This window comes from Phoca vitulina, unplaced genomic scaffold, assembly GCF_004348235.1.
Source record: "Phoca vitulina isolate PV1807 unplaced genomic scaffold, GSC_HSeal_1.0 scaffold2, whole genome shotgun sequence".
Classification (NCBI taxonomy): domain Eukaryota; kingdom Metazoa; phylum Chordata; class Mammalia; order Carnivora; family Phocidae; genus Phoca; species Phoca vitulina.
Window position 1 is genome coordinate 51,898,589 of NW_022589705.1, and position 23,947 is coordinate 51,922,535.

Sequence of the window (23,947 nt, forward strand, 5' to 3'; positions counted from 1 at the left end):
AAGTGCCTGGCACATACCCGCACTTAAAGATTTATTGAATTTTTGAAAGAAGGATTAAAGAAAATCAAGCAGCTCTCTTTCCCTCTTTTTGTAATGCTTGTTCTTTTTCTGATGAAATAGTGTTTTCATGGTAAAAATTAAAACACACAAAAATTAAAATAAAAATTACTTATCATTTCATTATCCAGGATTAACCATTGATAACTTTTAGGTGAATTTCCTTTTTTTTCCTATGTATGTAGAAGCATATGTGTGTATAAATATACACACACGTATGTGCACACATATGCACACATGAATCTCATTAGATAAAATGTTGAATTCTGCTCTTCTCACTTAGCATTTAACCTAAACTTTCTCCCGATCTTTGAGTACTCATGGATACTATGCTTTGTAATTGTCTATATAAATATCTATTAATTGAAATATAGTTATCTCATCATTCTCTTGTAGTTAGGTATTTAGGGTATTTCTAGTTTTTGTAAGTGATAAACATTTTACAAGTATCCTCGTAGGCAAATTTTATCAGCATCTCTGGTTATCTCTTTAAATAAATTCTTAAAAATAAAATTCTGGGGTGCCTGGCTGCCTCAGTCAGTAGAGCATGTGACTCTTGATCTCAGGGTTGTATTAGTGTGAGCCCCACATAGGGGGTAGAGATAACTTAAAAACAAAATCTTACAAAAATAAATAAAAAGTAAAAATAAAATTCTGGATCAAAATATTGTGGACATTTAAAACAATCTTTGATTTACATAGCCACATGTTTTCTAGAATAATTTTACCAATTTATATTCTCATCAAATTATGAGAGGCACCTGTGCAGCTTAGTCGGTTAAGCCTTGAACTCTTGATTTCGGCTCAAGTCGTGATCTCAGGATTGTGAGCTGGGGCCCTGCATTGGGCTCAGCTCTGGGCGTGGAACCTGCTCAAATTTCTCTCTCTCCCTCTCCCTCTCCCCTCTCCCTCTCTCTCTAAGAAAAAAAAATAATTTTTTAAAAGATTTTATTTATTTATTTGAGAGAGAGAGGAAGCACGAATGCGGGACAGAGGCAGAGGGAGAAGCAGGCTCTCCACTGAGCAGGGAGCCCAACTTGGGACTTGATCCCAGGACCCTGGGATCATGACCTGAGCCGAAGGCAGATGCTTAACCGACTGAGCCACCCAGGCATCCCTAAAAAAATAAACTATATGAGAATTATTATCAACAAATTGCATAAGAATGATTAATTTTCAGGATATTTAAGCATCAGGCTAGAAACTAGGCTGGTAGGGTTTTGTGTATGTGTGTGTGTGTGTGTGTGTGTGTGTGTGTGTGTGTATGTAACTTTATTAAACATCCAGACAAGTTGGAGAATACTTTATATATTAATGATATTTAAACTTCCAATAGATTATGTCTCTCCAGTTATTCCAGTCAGTGTTATTTTTGGTCCTTTAAATTTTTAAAGTTTTCATTTATGTGTAAGTTACACACATTTCTTGTTAAGGTTATTCCTAGGTATTTATTACTACTGATATTGAGAATGGGATATTTTCTCATTGTATTTTTTCATTAGCTGCCTCTGCCACATAAGAAAACAATTGATTTTAAAACTTTTTTTTAAATCTCCTTCCCATCTTGTAAAGGAAAGAAAAAATAAAAAGGAGGAGATGCTCTACCTTCCAAACATGCTTTGCAATTTATCCTCCTCTAAATTTTGTTCATATGGTCTGGCTCTCTTAGAAAGCCCTTCTAGTGCTTTTCCACCTAGGAAAATCTTAACAATGAGGAAGAGACTGTGGTGGACCGCCTGAACTCCTCTGCGTAAAGAATGTAGGTTCCGGGACCCCCAAGGGACACTTGCCAGATGTGCTCAGCACCGTCCCCAGTGCTCTTTCTCACTCTCGTCCAGCTCTGTGGCATCTCTGCATCTGCCAATAGCAGCCAACAAAGGAGAAGGTATGCCTGGTCCTACCCCCCACCTGCTGGCTCCCTGTGAGGTACGAGCACCTATACTTGCTGGCCCTCCAGCCACGGTACACCCGTCTCCTTGTTTAAGCCCCAGATGAAGCCCCTCCAGTCATCCATTTCCTCTGATATGGTTGTGGTGTTTATTTACCTCTTGTCTGTCAGGTCCAAAACAGCTCCTCTACGTTCTGCTCTGTGATGCTGGGCTCAGGGTCTGCAAACTGTATTTCTCAGAAGCTCTTGCCAGTTGGCTTCCTATTAGCTGATGGACTGCCAAAGGGAAGAACTGGAGGGGGATTGGGAGATGGAAAGGAGAAGAGGGAACTTTCTATTTCTAGTGTCAGTGTCCCTACAGCAAAACAGCAACAAGGTGCAGCTGCGGTTCCCAGCCCCCAGCTTCATCTGGCACTCCTCAAACCAGCTGTGCCCTTTCCCCTTAGAAGTGCCAACATCAGCCAGCCTCACCCTTCCTCAAGTTCTGAGCCTACTCTCTTCCCCTCCTCTTCCTTCCTTCCCTCCCCTTCTCCCCACTTCCCTCTCCTATTTAGTGCCTAATCCTACAGATCTCAGCTCAAGCATTGACTTCTCACATCATGATGCTTGTTCGAGGCACATCTGCTGAGGGTAGGTAAGCTGGCCCCTCTCACATGAAAACCAGCTAAAAACTAGTCAGGAGGTACTTTTTGGGCTTTATAAGTACATGAATATGGGGCTTGGTGTGGGCTTTTGGCTCTAATTGTGCGCATGGTTTTTTTTAATACTTCTTTTCTATGATCTCCAAACCTTGAGTCATAAGAACTAGCTGATTTCATTTCCTTTCCTATTACTTATTCCACACAACCTGGTTTTCTCTACCGTCCACTAGATTACCCACTTTCGTGGGTGAAGGGATCATATCTATTTCACTCACCTACCAGCAGTATAGATAACATATGCAGTGAATATTTGTGAAGGAATGAGTGGGTGATTTGGCTAGAATTGCCATTTCTAAGGCCATTAGTGGCACGCCATTTACCAAATGGACAATGGACACCTTCAGACCTTCCTATCGTACTCTGCTAGTATTCATGCTTTAATCCCTTAAGTTTCGTGGCACCACTCTTTGCTGGTTCTCTTTCTACCTCTCTTGCTGTCACTCCTCCGTTGGCATCATGGTAGCCTCTTCATGAAGGTCCCACCATATCTTCATTGAATTCTCCAGGTTAGCCCCTTCAGAGACCAGATGTTTCCCAGGTGATATCAATAGATTACTCAACTAATTTGCGCTATCTTTCTGGAATGTAATACTGTTTCTGATTTACTCTTTGGGCTGTGCTGGAGGTAGGGCAATTTCAGAGACCTCCACTTGACTTTACCCACTATGGTAGCTTTTATCCTACAGATCAAGGACCCAATATGGGAGTTGCACCAAGTATATCAAACCCAAGTGAACATTCAGGAATGGGGAAATGACCACTGGGTGAGTCCATGGATCTTGGACTAAAATGGATAAAGGGTAAAATGGATCTTGGCCAGGATTCCATCCTTTACCTGGTCCCTATAGTTCTACTGTTCTGGGGGGTTTTATTATACTCAGTGCTATCTGAGTCTATTTCTGAAATGGCCTGCTCCTACTAATAGCCCTGGCCTTCTGTACAAGGCTCTGGAACATTTGATGATGCCCAGAAGAATGGGGAGTCACTGAAGAGTTTTTAAACAGAGGTAATAAAGTCAGATGTATATTTTAGAGAGGTTAGTTTGGCAGCTTTCTGACATCCTCACCACAACATTCTTTCTGGTCTTTGTAAATGGTGTATCTTGGCGTTCTCATGGAGCACAATCATTTGGTGAGTCTTTGGGCCTTACTTATTAAATCCATTCCAGCGTGCCTACTTCTGTGAACCTTCTAATCACTTTCTCAAACATCTGGCACAGCAATTCTGAAATTTTGATTTCATTTAATGTGGTCCAGTGCTTTCCCCAATATTTTTAGGAGCTGTCCTAGAAGCAAGTTTGTATTATCTCTTGGATTTCTTGCTGGAATGTTAAATCCTGCATTTTGACAGAGTGCTCCGAAATAAATAAACTCATCCTTACTAATCTCACGTTCTAGCCCCCTTGATCATGCACCCTCAGAATCTGGCCCACACTTACTCTCCAGCTCCCGCTGGTACATGTTGGTTATGTCTTTGGGGAATAGTGGGAACAGTCCCTTTCCTCCCTTTTTAGACCTAGTATATCTCCAGCTGGATTACATGGTGACCTACTTCTAGGTAAAGCCTACTGTCAAGGGTGGGAAGGATGTGGGCGAAGATACTGCGAGGGTCACATGCTGTCTTTCAGGGCAGAGATCTCTGCATTGTCTTTAAGCAAAGGGGATTCTCAGCCTTACTAAGGAGGGTGGGATATTTCTGTAGGCTGAGAGAGTTCAGAGGAGTCTAAGAGTTCAAAACTTGAAGGGACATTCAGCTGGATAATCCTGTGTCGGCTCTCTCTCTCTCCTGCCTCCCCCCCCCCCCCCCCCCCCCCCCCCCCCCCCCCCCAAGCAGAGCCTTGTCCCTGTGTAACAGATGTGGCTTGGTTGGTCATTTAAACTTTTCTAGAGTTCAGCCACTTTGACTTAAGTCTTGGGTCTGGGCCTCAACTTTCTCTGCCCTCCTGCTGCAGCACATGGGAGCATTGTTAGAAGCTATCAAGGAGCCCCTCCAGCTTTCACACTTGGTTTTCAAATGCCTGTTGAGGGGCGCCTGGGTGGCTCAGTCGTTAAGCATCTGCCTTCGGCTCAGGTCATGATCTCAGGGTCCTGGGATTGAGCCCCGCATCGGGCTCCCCACTCCGCGGGAAGCCTGTTTCTCCCTCTCCCACTCCCCCTGCTTGTGTTCTGCTCTCGCTATCTCTCTCTCTGTCAAATAAACAAATAAAATCTTTAAAAAACAAACAAACAAAAAAAAACAAATGCCTGTTGATCTCTCATTGCTCTTCATTATCTTTTTCTAAGTTATCAGTGGCACTTATCAACAAGTATCCAATCCTATTTTCCTTATAATTAGTAATTACCCCATACTTCTCAAATGCCTGATGCTTTATACCAACTAGCACAATCCTCTCCTCTGATACACCATTCTAATGGACCACAAAGGAGCATGTTCACAACTAGATCACCACCTGCTACCAAGGTCCATCTGTATTCCACAAGTGATGGAGTCCTTCTTGCCAGCCAGATGATGAGTGATCCAGCTCCCAAATTCCACCTTACATCATGCTCTTTTGGTCCATTCCTGGTGCCAACTATCACAGGTTGGGTTCTCGGAAAGCAGGTGCTGAGGCAGAGATTGCCATGCAGAATGTTTAGTAGGGGTCAACACCTGTGGAAGGCAGGGGAGGTAGGAGGATTAGGAAGAGAAAGCAGTCCAACTCTGGCGCATGCCTGATAAATCCTCAGCCAACTCTCTAGGGGGCTCCAGAGTGTATATGATCTGTTAGAGTTATTCCATCATGGGGTGGACTAGCTGGGCCTTTATACCCCCATGGGATCAAGTATTGGACATGAGCTCTCTAGGAAGGGCATGACCTTGAGTGAAGTGGCTCTCTGCAGCTGAGGCAAACCCTGAAGAGACTGACATCTGGAGGCTGTCTGCTGATAGCACTCCCAGTTGCTGGGGCAAAAAGTTCTACCTTGAAGCAGGATCTGGGTGGCATACCTTCATGTCCACTGCAACATTTAACAGTGAACTCAATATCTGTATTAGGGGACTCCAGAGAAAACAGAACATATATATGTGTGTGTGCTTGTATATACCTATCTATGTCTATACAGTTAGGTAGATAGATAGATAGATAAAGACATAAAAGATTGGCTCATGCAGTTATGGAAGCTGAAAAGTCCCATGATCTCCTGCCTATAAGCTGGAAAACCAGGAAAGCTGGTGGAGTAGCTTTAGACCAAACCTGAAGGCCTGAGAACCAGGTGAGTCAATGGTATAAGGAGTCTGGGTCCAAAAGCCCAAGAACCAGGAGCAGCGATGTGTGAGGGCAGGAAAAGATGGATGTCCCAGCTCAAATGGAGAGCAAACTCAGCTTTCCTCCACCTTTTTGTTCCATTCAGGCCCTTGGCATATTGGATTGATGCCCACCCACATTGGTGAGGGCAATCTTTACTCCATCTATAGATTCAAATGCTAATCTCTTCTGAAATATCCAGAAGTAATGTTTTACCAGCTATCTGGGCATCCCTTCAGTTGACACATAAAATTAGACATCACAACTTCTATCCTCTTTTTTTCCTCCTTCACACCTTTTTTCTTCCATGTTCTTCATCAGTGGGGGTGGAGCTACTCCTCAACCAGGCATCTGGAAGCCATTCTGTTTCTCATCCCTCACAATAATCACGTCACGACATTTTAATAATTTGATATCTTGAATATTTTCCACATCTATCCCTTCCTTTCCATACTTCCCACAAGAGCTCAGAGCCTCAGCATCTTTCCCCTAGACTGTCTCAGTAGCCTTCCAACTTCTCTCTTGGCCTTTAGTCCTCAAGCTCAATCCATCTTTTATTAAACTGCCAGAGTGAGCTTTCTGAAATGTAAATCTGATCTTATCTGATCTTCTTAACTCCCCATTCATTCATTCGCTCAGTAATGAATTCATTCACTCAAAGAATTGCTCAGGTCAAAGACTTTGTAATCAAAGAAGTCTCCTCTTTTCCCCTCACATGCATTAAGTCCTCTGGGCAACAGCTTCAAAATATATTCTGAATTCAATCACTGTGGCCCTGGTCCAAGGCTTCCTTATACCTCATAGGGACCAGTGAAATAGCCCTGAATTTGGTCTTCCTGTTTCCTCTATTGCCTCTTTACTGTGTTTTTTCCACAGGAGAGTCAGAATAATTTTTTTTTTAATGTAAATCAGATCATGTTTCTACAGAAAATGAACTCTGCCAACAATTTGATAATCTAGGGGAGGCATATGTCTGATAGAGGGAACAGCAAGTACAGAGGCCATGGGTTGGGAGCAAATTTGGGGTGTTTGAGTAACAGAGGAGAGGTCAGAAGGACTCTGTTACAGTGAGCAAGGGAGACTATGGTGGGATGGGGTCTGGGAGGCCTTGCATATTTCTTTCTCCTGGCCTTCCCTTCTCCTACCCCCTCAGCTTGCTCTCCAGTTTCCGACTCTTACAGTGTGCAAGTGAGGGAGAGTGGAGGAGATAAAGGTCAGGAACTACTATATTTGAATTCCTTCTATCATAGGCTGGCCTTCTATTCTTGGGCTAGACAGATGTTTAAAGCTGGAGTGCTTTCCAGGCTCTTCTAGAGGTTGCCAGCCCAGCTCTCCAACTTCAACTTCAACTTACATTTCTCTTTGGCTTGACTATTCTCTTTCTGCAGACCCTGGCTTAACAGGAGCCACTCTCCATGGGCTCACTCTTACCCAGGAGGTTCAATTGGACAGAACTTAACAGGTCTGGGGCTCAGCTCTCTTTAGCATTGCCACGTCTGTTCCATGGGAAATACTCTCCCTGTGTCCCCCCAGACTAAGGATGTGCAGGACTTTCCCCAACTGAGCAGCCCTCTCCTGACTCCACCATCAAAGTGGCCAGTCATTCCATTGCTCAGCTTCGAGAAAGCCCAGCAGGAGTCAGAATATAGGCCATGGTTGTATCTGCCAACATGTTGCTTTTACCATGTGGCCCAATGGAAGCCCTCTTCATCTGGCTTTCCATCACCAGCTTCCCATCTTTCACCCACTCACATACATGCCCCTTTACAGGAAGGTGTGGGAACTCAAAGCACTGTTAAAAAAAATTATAGATTCTACATGCCAATTAGAAAAGGAGAAGACTTTTTAAGGTCACTTGGCATACTTTCTACTTAGCTGTTTCAAGGTTAGGAAGAATCACTTTTCCAATTAGAGGGGATGTGAGACAGTGACAGTTCTTCCTAAAATAGATGAAATGGGTGATGCTGGTAAAAGAACTCTGACCCTAAGTTAAGAAAGGGGCTATTAAAATAATCAGTCAGTATTTCAAATGACACATCTAAGGAGGTGTACTAGCCAGTCATATAGCTTTTGTTCCTAAGAGCGACCTCTTTAACACAGACCACCAGGAAGAGGCAAATGCAAGAATGGAGAGGTTTTCTTGCTCCCAATCACCTCTATCTTAGAACCTTCTACTCATCCGAGAAATTTCTTTGTCAGAAAAGTGTTAGATGGAAGAATGGTGGAGATTACTAAGTCAGAAGTAGTTTTTCTCCCCTTGTATGAATAAAGAACACTTAGTTACTCAACAAATATTTTTTGAGCAGCCCCACATGTCAAGAGCTGAAAAGGGAATAGTAAAGAACTACATCTTTACTATGATTAAAGGGGGTTATCATCCAGAAGAATGCTGATTTTAGTGTTACCTTGCTATTGGAATTAGTGAAGGCAGATGCTTAAAGAAATCTGTAGTGTGACCTATAGTATTTCTCAGAGAGATTGGCCTTGAGGAAGTGATTTTATATTTTACTACTTAATATACCAGATATTCTGAATTCAAAAGGCAGTGAAAACAATGGAAGAAAAAATAGAAAGAAATGGATAGGATTCATTAAAAAACAAATATTAGATTTAGTAATAATGCCATAAATTATAATTGTTAGAATAATTTTTATAAGTAACATTTAATGGGCACTTACTATATGTCAGATCCTACGCCAAGCGCTTTCATAGATTATGTTATTTTTCATAACAATACTTTTTTATTTTTTTAAAGATTGATTTATTTATTTGAGAGAGTGAGTGTGTGTGCGTGTGTGCAAGTGGGGGGAGGGGCAGAAAGAGAGGGAGAGGGGAAGCAGACTCCCCACTGAGTGTGGCGCCCCATGCGTGGGAGATCATGACCTGAGCTGAAATCAAGCTTAACCGACTGAGTCACTCAGGTGCCCCCATAACAACACTTTGAAATGTGCATATTATCATCCCCATTTTGTAGATGTGGAATTTGAGGCACAGGGAGGAGGTGACAGAGTCAGATTTGAAAATGGCTGTCTGAGTCTTAACCACTGCTTCATGCAATCTGGGATGAAAATGCAGACACAAATTCCCTCAGCTGTACATGCTCCATTGGAGTCAGCTGTAAATGGGATCCATGCTCAGGGGATTACTGCAGATGAGCCCATAGTTTCTTGGTCCCAAGGGAAAGGCTCCTGGCACTCATCTCTACTTTGTGATTTGTCATGTGTGTAAATAATAAGAATGTGCTAGATTTTCTCCTAAAACACATTTATTCCATTAATATCACCCTCGCCTTCTTTGTGTTTGAAAATCAGGAACATCCTGTTGTAAGCTTTCATCTTACTTGTCCTAAATGAAATTGTACTGAAAGGAGTTAAGGCATTTGGAAGCAATGAGCTTCAGGGAGTGAGCTGGGCATCTGAGAATATCAGAGCCTTGGCGAATTATTCTCAGTGCCTGTGGCATATGCGAGCCCAGAATGCCAGGCACTCTAAACAACGGAGTCCCTTCCTTCCCCAGCAGAGTTGAGATCCTCTCTGAGAACACTTCGTCGACTCTGGCCATCTCCTACGGGTTCTGAAACCTCCTCCTTCAGAAGCTGGAAGAAGCCCATGGTTCCAAGATGAGGTGCTGAGAACCCACTGCAGCGCTCTTGACCACGTGGAGGCAGATTTTAAGGCTATCTGCTAGAAAAGAAGAACAGGACCTCCTGCTGAGAGAAAGTCTCCCAAGTCGAGTTGGCTTTCTGGAAAACAACTGGATATGGTACTGGTCTTTATTACAGTTTCCACAGACTTAAAAAAAAAAAAGTTGTTTATAAAACAAAAGCCGCATACAATTTGGTATGGTAACATTTTTTAGAGTTTTGTTTTTGCACAGCGGAAACCAGGGCTGATGTGGTCATGGTGGAAATGGAGCCAGTTCTGTTACCCCAAAGCACCTCTCCTAAAACACGAAACTGAGTAAGCCAGGGCTGGCCTTGCCAGGAACAGCCGGCATTGTTTGGCTCCTCGGAGAGACTTCCGGGACACAGTGCCCCGCCCGGCCGCCGCCGAGCGCACGCCGCCGCGCAGCAGCCAGCACGCCGCCCGCCCGGGCCCACGGCGCTCACGTTCGCGGGGGGAGAAAAGCTCCCCGGTGCCCTCCTTCCTGCCAGTCCCGTGCCAGTTCGTCACGGTCACGGCTTCGCGGACGGCGCTGTGGTACACACGGCTCTCGCCTCTCCTCTCCACTGCGAAGGCGTCCTGGGCAAACGGAGACACCTCTCTTGTTCTCTTGTGTGCAGTCCTTCAGTGCTCGGTCAGTGAAAGATGCCAAACGAAACATCCAAGTTTCCTGATGTTTTGAGCCAGATCATGTGAAAACTAAAGAAAATCCATGTTTGCTGGCTTTGAGAACAGGAGTGAACAAACTACTTCTTAAGCTCAAAGGAAGCGACTTAGAAAAGAGCCAGACTCACGATGAGAAAGTAGAACGGGGAGGAATTCTATTAAAATTTGGGCATCGGGAGACCTCCTGTAGTGACCGTGTCTCTACTTTCCGTACAACCAGAATAATGTATTTTCCCTCTTGCTGCCATTCTGTGGTGAAAAATTAAATTTAGTGCTGCAAGCAAAAATTGCGGGGGGTGGGGCAGATTTCTTCTGGAAATTTTGGAGGCCACTGTACTATTTGGATAGTTTTTATACGTATATTTTCCTAGGAAAATGAAAAATGGTTACTTCATTTGTTTGATTCATTCAGTGGCATGGTGACTCAGGGCTGGACAAGAACAGACTAGGCTCCTGCCCTCAGGAACTCCCAGGTGATAAGTGGGGGAAATAGATAGTAAATTTGGAAACTCTGAAATGTATCATGTAATTTCTAACAGTGATAATGTTCTGAGGAAAAGTAAAACAGGGTAAGGAGATAGAAAATGAATAGGCAAGGTGGTCAGAGAAGGCCCCTGGGAAGAGAATATACTTAAAGGACTGAAGGACTGGCAGGAGAGAACCATGCACGGTTCTAGGGGAAGGGCATTGCAGGCAAGGCTGGTGGCTGAAGCTGAGTACAGGAGGGAAAATGGTGGTGGCTGAGATTGGAAGCTAGGCAGAGACCAGGGCAAATAGGCTCCTGTTTACCATGATAGGGAATACAGATGTTATTCCAAGAGTTATGGGAAGCCATTGATTGACTTTGTTTATTGTCAGCTTTTTTTCCTACCCAGTTCCAAAAAGAGAAAGAATTTCATCCATTCATTCAATAGTTATTCATCAAACACCAACCATATATCCAGCTGGGTCCAGTGCTTAAGAAGTTGTGACCTCTAGGGGTCCAGGTAGCCACAGCAGCTTGGGTCCTTTCCCCCAATGTCTGCTGGCCGCCCGTGGCCTTCACACCCCTGCCCTGGGCCACATGCTGGCCACGGTTGAGCTGCCCAGCACCACCCTGTGCCCCAAGAGGCGAAAGCAGGCCCGGGCTTGGCAGCTGGCCGTGGGGCTCATGCGGGTTCCAGGTAGAGTGACACAGTCATGCCTCCAGCACACTGATGGCTACCCCTTTGACTTTAGAGGACATCAATTACACGTTCTTTACTCCTGAAACTCTGTGGCAAGATTGACCCAGGAAAACTTGGTAAATTCCCGCTTTATGAAAGACGTGGGCTTAGACGCTTTGGATCGAGTGGAGATTATCATGGCCACTGGAGGACGAATTTGGGTTTGAAATTCCTGATGGAGAAGCAGAGAAGTTCGTGTGTCTACAAGAAATTGTAGATTACGTTGAGGATACGAAGGATGCACATGAATAAAATACCAGACTCCTCTTCTTCATTGAGAGAAGACTCAGAAGATACTGGCGAGTGTCTGCAAGTGAGAACGTGTTTTTGGCATTATTGCTGACTTTGACAGTGTAATTCTGCTTAGACTTGTATTTAGATTGTCTAAGTGTTTTTGCCCTTTGAATATGAATCTAGAAAACCAAAAGGAAAAAAATAAGGTTGGGACCTCTGTCACCAAATGAGGGGATAATAAAATGATGTGGACAACCAGAACAAAAGTGGAATGAAGAAAATTCCAGAAGAGAGACAAAAATACTACCACTAATACTAATGAACTAGGAACACAAATTACAAATATTAATGCTGGTTAATAGTAGTGCTGTGCCCTAGGTACCATTCATATATTTTTTCACAATGACACAATGTCTTATGTACAATTATTATTATTCCCTGTAAATAGGAAACTGAGGTCACAAAAGCAAAGTAATAGCATAAGGTCAGAAATCAATTAGGCTCAGAAGCTAGGATTTGAATTCCTGTTTGTCTGATTCTAAAGCACAGGGTTTACTTAGAGGAAGGAGCTACTGTGACAAGTCAAGTCTGGGTAACTCAGCATGTGTGACTGTATCTCCCGGACTTGGGGCAGATTGGTTTGAGGTCGATACTCCCAAGTTAAATAAGGAGGGCACCATGAAGTTGGCTATGAAGATCTTTAAAAACCATTCCAAAACATTGCAAGGAGGACAGCCCACAAATGACCTTTTCCTTCATAAAACAGGTTACGATTAGTCTGTAATAATAGTGTTCTATTTGTTCCTCATTTTTTCCTGTCTCCCCTGCTGCATTGTAGCTGCCGTCAGGGCAAAAACCATGTCTGACTGTTCACCATTTTATCTGCAGAGCCTAGCACAGCGCCTAGAACACAGTAGGGACTCAATTAATATCTGTTGAATGAATGAATTAATTAAACTTCATTTCACTTCTTTCCAGGGCCTGCCTTGGCTGCCGTGTACCCCTCCAGACAGCATGCAGAGACAGCGGAGAGTATAATAAACAGTGGAGGTATTTTGCAATTCATGGCTGACCCATGCTGACCCTTTATTTAATTAAATCTTTCACTTGTGAATGAATCATTTCTTCCATTAATTAAAATAGGATACACATATGTCTCTGTAAAGTACGTGTCAAAAGAAAGCATTCCACCTAAAATATACAGGAGTCGCTGACCACCGTGGCGAGTCATCCATCATAATCTGCTAAAAAGATCGGCTCTGGAATGAGAACGAGCACAATCATCTCTTATGCCCTCAAAAATATTAGTTGCAGCGTCGCAACCAATCTGTCAGCTCCTGTGTTAATATAAGGAAGAACGCAGAGTGGGAAGCCTGAGAGAAGCGTTTATTTTGGAGAGCAGAGCATGCGGTCCCAGCACTCCAGGGATGCCATCATCTCTAATAATTGCTTGGAGCTTGGCTCTCTGGAGACTTGTATCTTGATTGTTGGAGCTGGAAGGCAGCCGGGATTGCACCGTTTGCAAGGCTCCACATTCACTCCTTCGGTTCCTCTGGAAGCCAGAATGAGAGCCACAAGAAAGCGGACCGTGCTTTTCAAGTGGCAAAAGCCAATTTGTGTTTCCATTCACCCTCCAGTCTCCCTCTGAAAGAAATGGGATGCAAAAATCTATTTGTGATCTTTAACTCCAGGAAACAGTGAGCATATCCTGCTATTGTTACAAATATTTTGCCTTGGAGCAAACTGCACTGCCCAAACCCCGAAGGGCCTTGATGAAGTACCTAACCATGTTTAAACCTCACCACTGAGGCTTCTCCAGGCCAGATGAAAAGAAAGGAGGGATACAGCAGTAACTCAGCTTAGAAGTACCTCTGGTCCTCTAAAACAAGTTTTAAATATTTTGCAAGAATTCAAATGCAACAGTTTTTGAAAGAGTAAGAAATTGTGCAGCCTATTCCCTTAGTGAAGTGTCAGGCCCCGCAGGAGCAGAAATGATAAACGCTCTCCCCACATATTTAGGAGGTTGTTTCAGAGGCCAAGCGATTGCTAAACCAGTCGTGGCAATCGAATGTGTTTTATTACCAGACTTTTATGTTGAATATTAACTGCACTTTTATTTTTTCCTTCACATGAATCCTAGAAGGCAGGCGCAGAAATGTTGTAGGAATGGTAAGGACATTTGTGATCACTGGGGTGATTTCCTGTGGTGGAAAAAGGCCCCTCCTGGGGAAGTGACTTGTCCAAGGCCCCAGGGCAGGTGAGCGGCAGGGCCAGGACTCCGAAGTATGTCTCCTATCTCATAGTCCTGGGCTCGCTCTCCTGCGTCTGTGCTGAGGGCCGAGTCACAGGTGATGGATTCCCCAGCACGTGCTAGGTACACTGCCAGTGAAATGCTTAATGCTCTGATTCCAATGGTGTAAGAGATTCAGGATTAGCTGACAAATCTCTCAGGCACTCGGAAAAAATCAATAGCTTTTCTTAGACTTCAAGTCCAAGTGATCTGGATTATCTCAGAGGTTAGTCTTGTCACTGTTGTCTTTAAATTTTTGGTACTTTCTCCCGTTTTCAACACTTGTCTGATACTCATGGGCTTATCTCCTGGATCAAGATACAGGAAGCTGAAAAGAAGAGGTAGGTGAGAGATTTAACGTTTAGTAGAAATGGACAACAGCACTGCAGGATTCATGTTTCTGTTCTATTACTCTCATAGAGTAGTGAGTAAGAGAATAGACTCCAGCCTCAAGTCGCCTGGGGTTCAAATGGGATCTTTGACATTTAGAAGATGTATAGTCCAAGATCACTGATATGGGCTTTTTCAATGGCTGAGCCTCAGTTTTCTTCTCTGCAAAATGGGAATTACAGTATCTACTTTGTCGGACTGTTGTGAGGATCAATTTAAAAATCTCTTGGAAATCCCATTGCTATGTGTCATTTTGTGACATGTATACATATGTAAACAGTAATATTAGAACATGAGCAATGAAAAAATTAGACCATTGATTTGCTTTATGTTGATGGAAGCCCTAATTAAAGGTCATTTTTGAGAGAAGAGCATCCTCATGCCGCGTGATAATGCTACTATGTCCTCTCTCTCTGCCCCCTCCCATGCCACCTCAGTTTAGATGCCCTGTGTCCCTTGTCTACGTGGTTGTAGCAGCCCCTGCTCTCCCTCCTCTTCCTCTTTTTTTTTTTTTTTCCATCTACAGTCTAGTTCTTCTTGAGTAACTTCTGTAAAACACATATTTGGCCATAGCATGCTCTAGCTTCCAAGCCTTCCACGAGTCCTGTGGCTCATAGGATAAAGCAGTACAGTCTGGTCCCAACCCATTTTTCTAACTCATTTTACCAGCATCATCCCTATACCCTGTGTTCTAACCAAACAGGACTACCCACTGTTGCCTGAACATCCCACGCAATTATACACCTCTGTGCCTTTGCTCATGATGTGTTCTTGGCCTGAGATCTTCTTTCCCCACTTCAGCACCTACTAAATTCCTGGTTATCCATCAAGGCCCATCTTCAATTTCACCTCTCCAATTAATCCTTTCCTTACTCCACTCCCCTCTTGGCAAAATTAATTACTCCTTGCTTTGTGTTCGATGCTCCTTTGTTCTTATCTCACAAATAGCACTTACTCTATTAAGTTATATTTTGTTGTATATATTTCTGTCCCCAGCTAAACCTGGATTAGCAAACATTCAAAACCATTCCTTCTTTCCATGCCTTCGGTTCTTTTCCCTGCTGAGATCAGAGCTGCTTACTATCGGGTTTAACCAGTGCTCTGGGCAGCCCTCTACATCCATGAGAGTTGATACCAGTGTGAAACATATTTGCCAGTCTGCAGCTAAACTCTGACCTGCCCTGAGTGCAGGGCCATGTCTTAACTTATCTCTCTTACCTCTAGTACCTGGTGCAATACCTAGTACTTAAGAAATGTTAAGTACACGAAGGTGAAGTATGACAGCACTGAACTATTAGATGTGAACTTGAAGGAACAAGGCTGGGCACGGAGAGCATGGAAGGGAGGCGTAGGCTGTTAATATTACTCGACACCACACTTCATATCCTGGAGCCTGGGATATGGAAACGTCAGTTCTGATTATGAAAGGAGCTCAGATGTGGGAAATTGTTGCAAAGTAACTCAAAACTGTCTTATACACACATACACACACAGACAGTCTTGTTTGGTAGAAAAGACGCCTCCCATACACAAGAAACTTTTAATACCATATGGAACTTATCAGCCATGTGGTAAGGTATTTATCTTCTTCATCCTTCTTCGCCAAATATTTCCAAATAAGTCTTTGTATTCAATTTTATAGAAAAAAATAGATCTCGTTTTATAATGTAGGTTAATTGGAAAGTGGGGAGATTCATTTTATAGAAATTAAAATTATTATTATTGTTCAGTAACCATTTACTGGGTCTTTGCTATGTACCAGGCACTGACTTAACTGCTTAATATGTATTGTCTCATTTGGTCTATACAACAGTGCTGTGAGGTTGGTACCATGATTATTCCCATTTTGCAGATGAGGAAATTGAGCCTCAGGTTAAGTAAACTGCATAACATTTTACATCAAGTAAATAACAGAAGTGAGAGTCAAAACAAGATGTGCTAAATTTCAGAAACCATACTCTTAACCATCATGTTATATCTCATGAGAATACACATTTCATCCTGTAATAGTCAGCTTTTTCACAAGAATGCTGTGTAACAACCACTTCAAAGCTCAAGGGCTTAAAATGACAAGCATTTATCTCATGATCACAGGTCTGCAGATCAACTGTGATTCAGCTGAGTTAGGCTGAGCTCAGCTGGAAGGGTCTGTGGGTTCAGTTTATATTTGTTCCACATTTTTATTTTGGGGTCAAGGCTAAAGGGATAGTAGTTACTCAGGGCATCTTGTGGCAGGCAGTTCACTAGTGCACAAGATCAAAGTGAAACTGAGAAAACACATTTAAGGTAAGTGTCATGTCCACAAACATGTCATCTGCTAATCGCAGGGCCAAACCCAACATTAGTGGAGGAGGAAGGTGAAGGCCCATGATGGGATGGGGATTGGGGTAGATATTTACTGAATAAGAATACAGTGTATCACACAGTACTTTTATTTATTTATTTTTAAAACAAAGTCTAGGATACATAATCCTTTGCATTTGGGCAGGTATTATTTTATTTTTGTCCCTGTGCAAAGGTACAAAATGCCAAAGCTACTATTGAAGATTTTAGCCCTTCTATCCCTTATGCAGTTCTCTACTGAGCACTAAAATGCGGGCTCTTGACCTCTTTAGAACAGAACCATTGTTGGCAGATCACAAATCCACACTATTCTTCACCTGATTGTTTGCCAAGTTCATAAAGGTGTTTATATTTTTTAAAAAACCTTGCAATAAAACTTTGATTTTCTCAAGAGCAATGTATTTTCAGAAACCCAGAAGTTCTTGTGAACAGCTCTTATAAAGCATCATAGAATGAGGTCAAAGAGTTTTAGAGCAGCCTTCGAGGGCCCTTAGTTCAACCTCCTCATTTTACAGATGAAGAAACAAATAGTTTCAGTTTCAAACTTCCAATTATTGCATATAGTGGGCTACATTTTTTTTTCTCATGTAAGAAAAGCAGTGAGAAAAAAAATCTAGGGTAACATTTACACGTCTTACTGCAACTGTAATTCTGTAGTGGGGACCTCCACTCAGTTTCTTTTATGAGAACCCTCCTAGGACCTACTAACTTTATCACTATAATCAACTTCCCCGATTGTCTATGAAAAACAAAAATCAAATCTTTCCCTTTCTCTTTATAATTTTTATAATCTCTATTTTCAGAGCCAGCAGAACAGGCTAAGAGACACCTGGTCCCCAGCTCCAGTGTCCTGAGGACATCTAGGCCTGTTTTCCACAAGGGAGAGAGAAAGAGAGGCACCAAGCCTAGTTTTCCAGAAAGGGAATTATGAATATCTTTCCAGGCCAAATACGTTTGATATTTAGCTAATGTTCTCCCTGATTAAAACCATAGCTTTAGAATGGAGAATATGTTGGGGTGAGAGAGGGAGCAAGGATTAGAAAAATCTAGAGTGAAAAGTACAATTGATTACATAAATATCTTTGAATACTTTCTAGGAGCCTGGCCTGGTGTTCGTTTCCAGGGTTATGATGTGACCAAGACAGAAAAGGGTCCTGTGCTCTTAATGCTTCCAGTCTAGCCTGGACATGTAACAAAAGAGTTAACAAAGCAAAAGAGCAGGGTGTCAGGAGGGTGTGTAAGGTAGAATATAACCTAATGTATATGGGGAGGAGCTGAGAGGTAGTCTGAGAAGGTCTCCCTGGGAACAGGATGTTTTCCCATAAGGGCCTTTGGGGGTGCTGAGGTAGAGAGTGTTCCAGGCAGAGGCGAGAACATGTGTAAAGGCCTAATGGAACGGAGAAGTAGTCAAAGAAGCTGAAGCTTTGCCAAGGAGGGGAGACTAATGGAAGACTGGGCAGGTAGTCAGGGCCCAGACTGTGGGCATCTTACAAGACAAGAGTAGAGTGTGGGACTTTATTACAAGGGCAAAGCCTTTGTAGTAGGAGAATGACATAATAATAGGATTTGCATTTGTCAAAGGAACACTTTGGCTGTATTTTCAAGAATAAATGGGGGGGGGAAGAGAAAATTGGGGAATGTAAGAAAATGACACAAAGAACTAAATAAGAATCTAGAGCGAGTGCATCCCGATCTTCAGCCCAGGTTGGCCGTAGGTGACGCAGAGAGGACGGTTGGCACGCATGGGTACTTGTGTGCACATGTGCACATGTTCATGGATCCTCTCTTCTCCCTAAAGTCACCCACAGCTTCCAGATAGCCCAGCAATAGGATCCCTCCTTTGGGATTTGAGAATATCTCCAGAGCATCCTGGTTAAAGGACAAGAACAGCTTTAGAGTTAAAGCTGGCAAACTGGACGCATATATTTGGCTCCCTTTCTCCTGGTAACCTACTAACACAGAAACAAAGAGGATGGAAAAGGGGAAAACAGCAAAACCTGGGGACAGAAATGCTGTCAGACTGGCAGCAAACCTAGCAGCCTTGGTCAACGAAGCCGTGTGCTAAGCCTGCAGTGGGGAAACTCCAAAAGTGAAGCAGGAATTAGTGGCACCTGCTTTGTCTGAAAGTGAGAGCGAAGGTGGGCCAGACACAGGAGGGTTAGGGGAGAGGGTCTAGAGGTAGGGGGGTGTCCCCTGAGCCCCCTGCCTCCTGTGCCAGCAAGTTGCGTGACTCCTTCTTCACTGTAGTAAGTGACAGGAGAGATTTATTTTCGGGAGATGGTAAATGGGATTTCTGAGGTGGAGATGCTAGGCAGAGGTGAGGTATGGGAGGATGCTGTATCGACAACAGAAAGACTCAAGGAATATTGATGGCCCGACTGAATATTTGGGCTCCAGCCTTCTTCCCACACTCGGCTCCCAGAACATAGCAGTCAGGCATATACTTGCCTAGTAGGGGCCTGCAGAGTCTTCTCTGGACATCTGACCAGTCCAAGAGGAGAGGCCTAGGTTGAGGGTTCCCTAGCAAACAGTCTGGTCATGTGACCCCCCCCTCCCAGGGCCAGGTTGGAGCAGGTCAGAGGTTCTGGAAGAGACCCCGAGAAGATGAAATCAATAGTTACTAATGTGTTTGAATGTATTGAGAGGCTTTTATGCAACTGGGGCAGAATTTGGGTTTGATAAGTGATAAGTATATTAAAAACCAAGCAAATGAAAAAACATCATTCCAGGTGGGAAAAGTTTTGTGCAGGAAAGAAAAAGTACTCGGTATCCCATATGACTTAGCTACCCATAGCGTTTACAGTCATGGTGATGTAAACATTGGATATCAATCTAATGGAATCACAACACCACTATATTGGGCAGATGGAATACTAGAAGTGTTCTGTGTGTGTGCATGCCTGTGTGTGTTAGAAGTGGAGTGTATCTATAGAGAGCTGAGTCGCCATCTTCCATGTTGGAAAACCAATAGATAATATCTATAATTGAAAAATCATGTAGCTACATAAATCTGTTATTTGGAAATTTACAGTTAAATATTAACAGAATCAGAAGAGTTGAAAGAGGCTGCCTTTGAGAGCATGAAATGGAGGTAGGGAGCATTGCATGGCTTATTGACTTGCATTTTTCATAGACATAAACCTACTTGACTCTTTCATATATGTGTGTGTATAATGTTAATGAAAATGAACAGTAGGGCGCCTGGGTGGCTCAGTCGTTAAGCGTCTGCCTTCGGCTCAGGTCATGATCTCAGGGTCCTGGGATCGAGCCTCACATCCGGCTCCCTGCTCGGCGGGAAGCCTGCTTCTCCCTCTCCCACTCCCCCTGCTTGTGTTCCCTCTCTCGCTGTGTCTCTCTCTGTCAAGGAAATAAATAAAATCTAAAAAAAAAAAAAAAAAAAAAAAAAGAAAATGAACAGTAAATTTAAAAAGGAAAGAAAAAAGTAGTCATGTTAATATATCCCATTATTAGCTTTTTAATAAAGCTTTCTCCTGGGTACTACCACAATACCAAGTATACATAGCCATGGCTTTACCTGGTATTATGGGTTAAATTGTGTTTCTCAAAGATGTTGAAGACCTAACCCAAAGTACCTCAGAATGTGATTGTATTTGGAGACAGGGTCTTTGTAGAGATAACCAAGTTAAAGCAAGAGTGGGACCTAATCCAATATGACTGACATCCTTATAAAAAGGGGAAATTTGGACACAGAGACAGACACACACAGGGAGAATGCCATGTGAAGATGAAGGTGGAGATCGAGCAATGTATCTACAAGCCAAGGAGAGCCAAAGACTGACAGCAAACCATCAGAAGCTTGACACCTTGATCTTGGACTTCCAGCCTCCAGTACTGTGCAACAACACACTGTTGTCCGAGACTTGCAGTCTGTGGCCCGTTGTTATGGTGGCCCTCAGAAACTCATACACATGGTATGCGATGGCTCACTTACGTGCACTCTGTAAAGTAAAGGACTGTGTCTCTGACTCTTCCTCTGAAGGAAGAAGAAAAGGAAGAGAGGAAACAAAAGGAGGAAGGGGAGAAGAGAAGGACCAAAATGTGCCTAGATTGACCTTGACTCCAGAGGGGAAAAAACTGCCTTTGTGCAAGAGGGGTTTTACTTCTGTCTTTAATTCTTTTATTATTTTTTTAAATTTTTATTTATTTATTTTGAGATTTTATTTATTTATTTGACAGAGAGAGAGCACAAACAGGCAGAGGGGCCGGGAGAGGGAGAAGCAGGCTCCCCGCTGAGCAGGGAGTCTGACTCAAGGCTCCATCCCAGGACCTCGGGATCATGACCTGAGCTGAAGGCAGGCAATTAACCAACTGAGCCACCCAGACGGCCCTTTAATTCTTTTATAACTGGAACATATGTATGTATTATGTTTGTAGTTGAAAAGTAAGTAGATAAAACATATACATATACCAAAAAAAAAAAAAAAAAAAGGAAAAGACAACTCTTCAATTCTTCAAAATCTCCAAATGTGAGAATAACTAATTGATGATGTTGAAGTTTAATAAATGGCATTGAGGTTAATAAAGAATAAAAATATTGTATTTTAATTTGTTCCTTTTCCCTAACAAAGTAGGATAACTGTTTTTGGGCAGGCTGGGCTCTGTCTGACTTCTCCCTGGGAACACACAGAGTCAGGGAGACACTGACCTGGGGTAGTCCTTCTTGGACTTGCTTGGAACATTTAGGAAATTTTCCAGGATTGGTCCTTGACGGATATAGGAAGTAAGGTAATAGCTACCATTGTCCAGGTTCCAGTACATGATACATAAACCACACGCAGCCTCTCTGGTTCACCAGGTTAAAAGTTATTACCTGAAATCAATTGAAATAAAAAGAGTCACATCTGCCATGGTACACAATTCGCTTCTCCAGACGGCTTTGGCCTGCACTACGGGACACACACACACACACACACACACACACACACACACGGAGACACACACTTACTCACTTCGGGAGAGCAGAGGCAGCTGCAGAAGCCAAAAACCTCCCCAGTCCTAATTAAACTCCAAGTTTCCAGGCAACACAGCCAAGGAAAAAAATCATTTCCAAGCCCAAGACCCCCAGCCCCCAGCCCCCAGCCCCCAGCCTCCACCCCAGCAAAGGAAACGGGTCATTTGGTTTAATCAGCCCACGTGAACATTCTCTCTCCCCAGGTTGCCAAGAAGGGGCCTGTACCTAGCAGAGGTATTTGTGTAATCAAAGCTTCTGGAACTTTCCCTGCCAAGGCTACCAATGTGAATAGGCTCCTGAGGTAAAAATGTTCCTCCTGCTGGGGACGGCGCCCTTGAAGTCTACATCAAAATCAAGCCAGGGTCACAGCTGTTGCGGCACCCCACCGTGGAAAACTTGCAAGAAATCCTAGCCTGTACTACTGTTTTGCCTCAGGTCTAGAGGAAACAGGCCGCAGTTGCAAGTGAGAAAGAGAGCAGCGAAGGGGGGGGTGTGGAGAAAGAGAAAGAGAGAGAGAGGACAGAGAAGAGAGAGAATCTGCTTTCGAAAAGGCAACACTTCTAACTAGTACTTTGGGGTGGAAGGACAAAGCCACTCCGGAACTTTGCCCCCTTCACCAAGGCAACCTCACCCCAGTCGCGCTCACTCATTCCTCCCCTGTGAGCGGGGGGTCGCAGGTTGGCCGAGATCCACTAGGTGGCAGCAGATTAACTCTTCCAATGCCAGAATGGGCACAGCGCCGACCGGAATTGGGTCTGAAAACTTTGCATCTGGTCATTTCCCTCAAAGGAAGGGAAAAACAAATGGCTTTTTCTGTACTTATGGATCCTTGGCATGCAGCGTAGATATTGGAGGAAATCCTCTGAAGGGAAGATTGCTTCCTGGTCACCCATTCACATGGTGGCTCGAGGCTGGGTGAAATGTGATTGTGTATGCGCCAGGTTTCATGATTTCAGTGACACTTGGTTCACAAGTGGCTCAAGGGACTAAAAGATCCTTTGAGAAATTTATGCTCACCTTCAATTCACTTCAACAAATACTAAATACAGTGAGAAAGGAGTGCATTCCATTTCCCCCCGCTGATGGCCAGGGCCTCTGCCCTTGAGGATTGTGGGGACCACAGGCATTAGATGAGGAGTATTCTCATAGTTAACCACCTTGGATGAGTAAAGGAAAGGAGACTCAAATTTGCTATCCACAAAAAGGAAAGACTTAAGTAAGTCTTAAGGGAAAATAGTCTCCTGAAGATCATTTTACATCGCACTTCTCTGATATGGGCAGCCTTATGTTTTTAGGGCGAGCAAGGCCTAAAATATGGGATCCATCAGAAAGAAACTTAGCCAGCAGGGGCTAAGAATGCTTGCTGTTCAGATGACAAGGAAAACAAATCATTCTCCTGGGTATTCTAGCCTCTGTAAAGCACCCCCTCAATTCTGCCTATTAAACTTTTGCCACAAATATAAAAATACCGTGGTGTTGATTGGAGGAGCAGGGCGGGAAGGTGAAATTGATTTACTTTAGAAAGGGGGGAGAGCATCACCAGCCACAGGAGAAATCAATTCAGAAATGGGGAAGGGAGCTGGGGGTGGAGGACAAGTGCTCTTGCAGTTGGGTTTAGGAGAGATTGGAAGCATACAGGGAGAAGGGGGAAAGAAGGAGGAGGAGGGCACCGTAAATGTATGATATATATGACTAGAGAGGGATGGGGAAAGGCAATTTTAAGAGGTTTTGCTGTGCATTTGGGATTCTCTTTGATAAGCTTCAAGAGAGCTCGGAGAAGATTAAAGTTGCCTTACAAAGATTCTTATTTCTTGGACTGGAAGGCTGCCGAGGCCACTAGCAAGGCACCATCCGGGTTACCAACCCCTTCCTTTTCCTACATGTCTAACTGGTGGGACAGTATCCAGGTTGTAATTTCTTTCAGGAAAAGTCATCCCAGGATCTCCAGTAGATTATACAAAATTAAAGTTTTGTTTTTAATTTTTATTGTTGTGTTAATCACCATACATTACATCATTAGTTTTTGATGTAGTGTTCCATGATTCATTGTTTGCGTATAACACCCAGTGCTCCATGCAGTACGTGCCCTCTTTAATACCCATCACCAGGCTAACCCATCCTCCCACCCACCTCCCCCCCAGAACCCTCAGTTTGTTTTTCAGAGTCCATTGTCTTTCATGGTTCGTCTCCCCCTCTGATTTCCCCCCTTCATTCTTCCCCTCCTGCTATCTTCTTCTTCTTCTTTTTTTTTTTTTT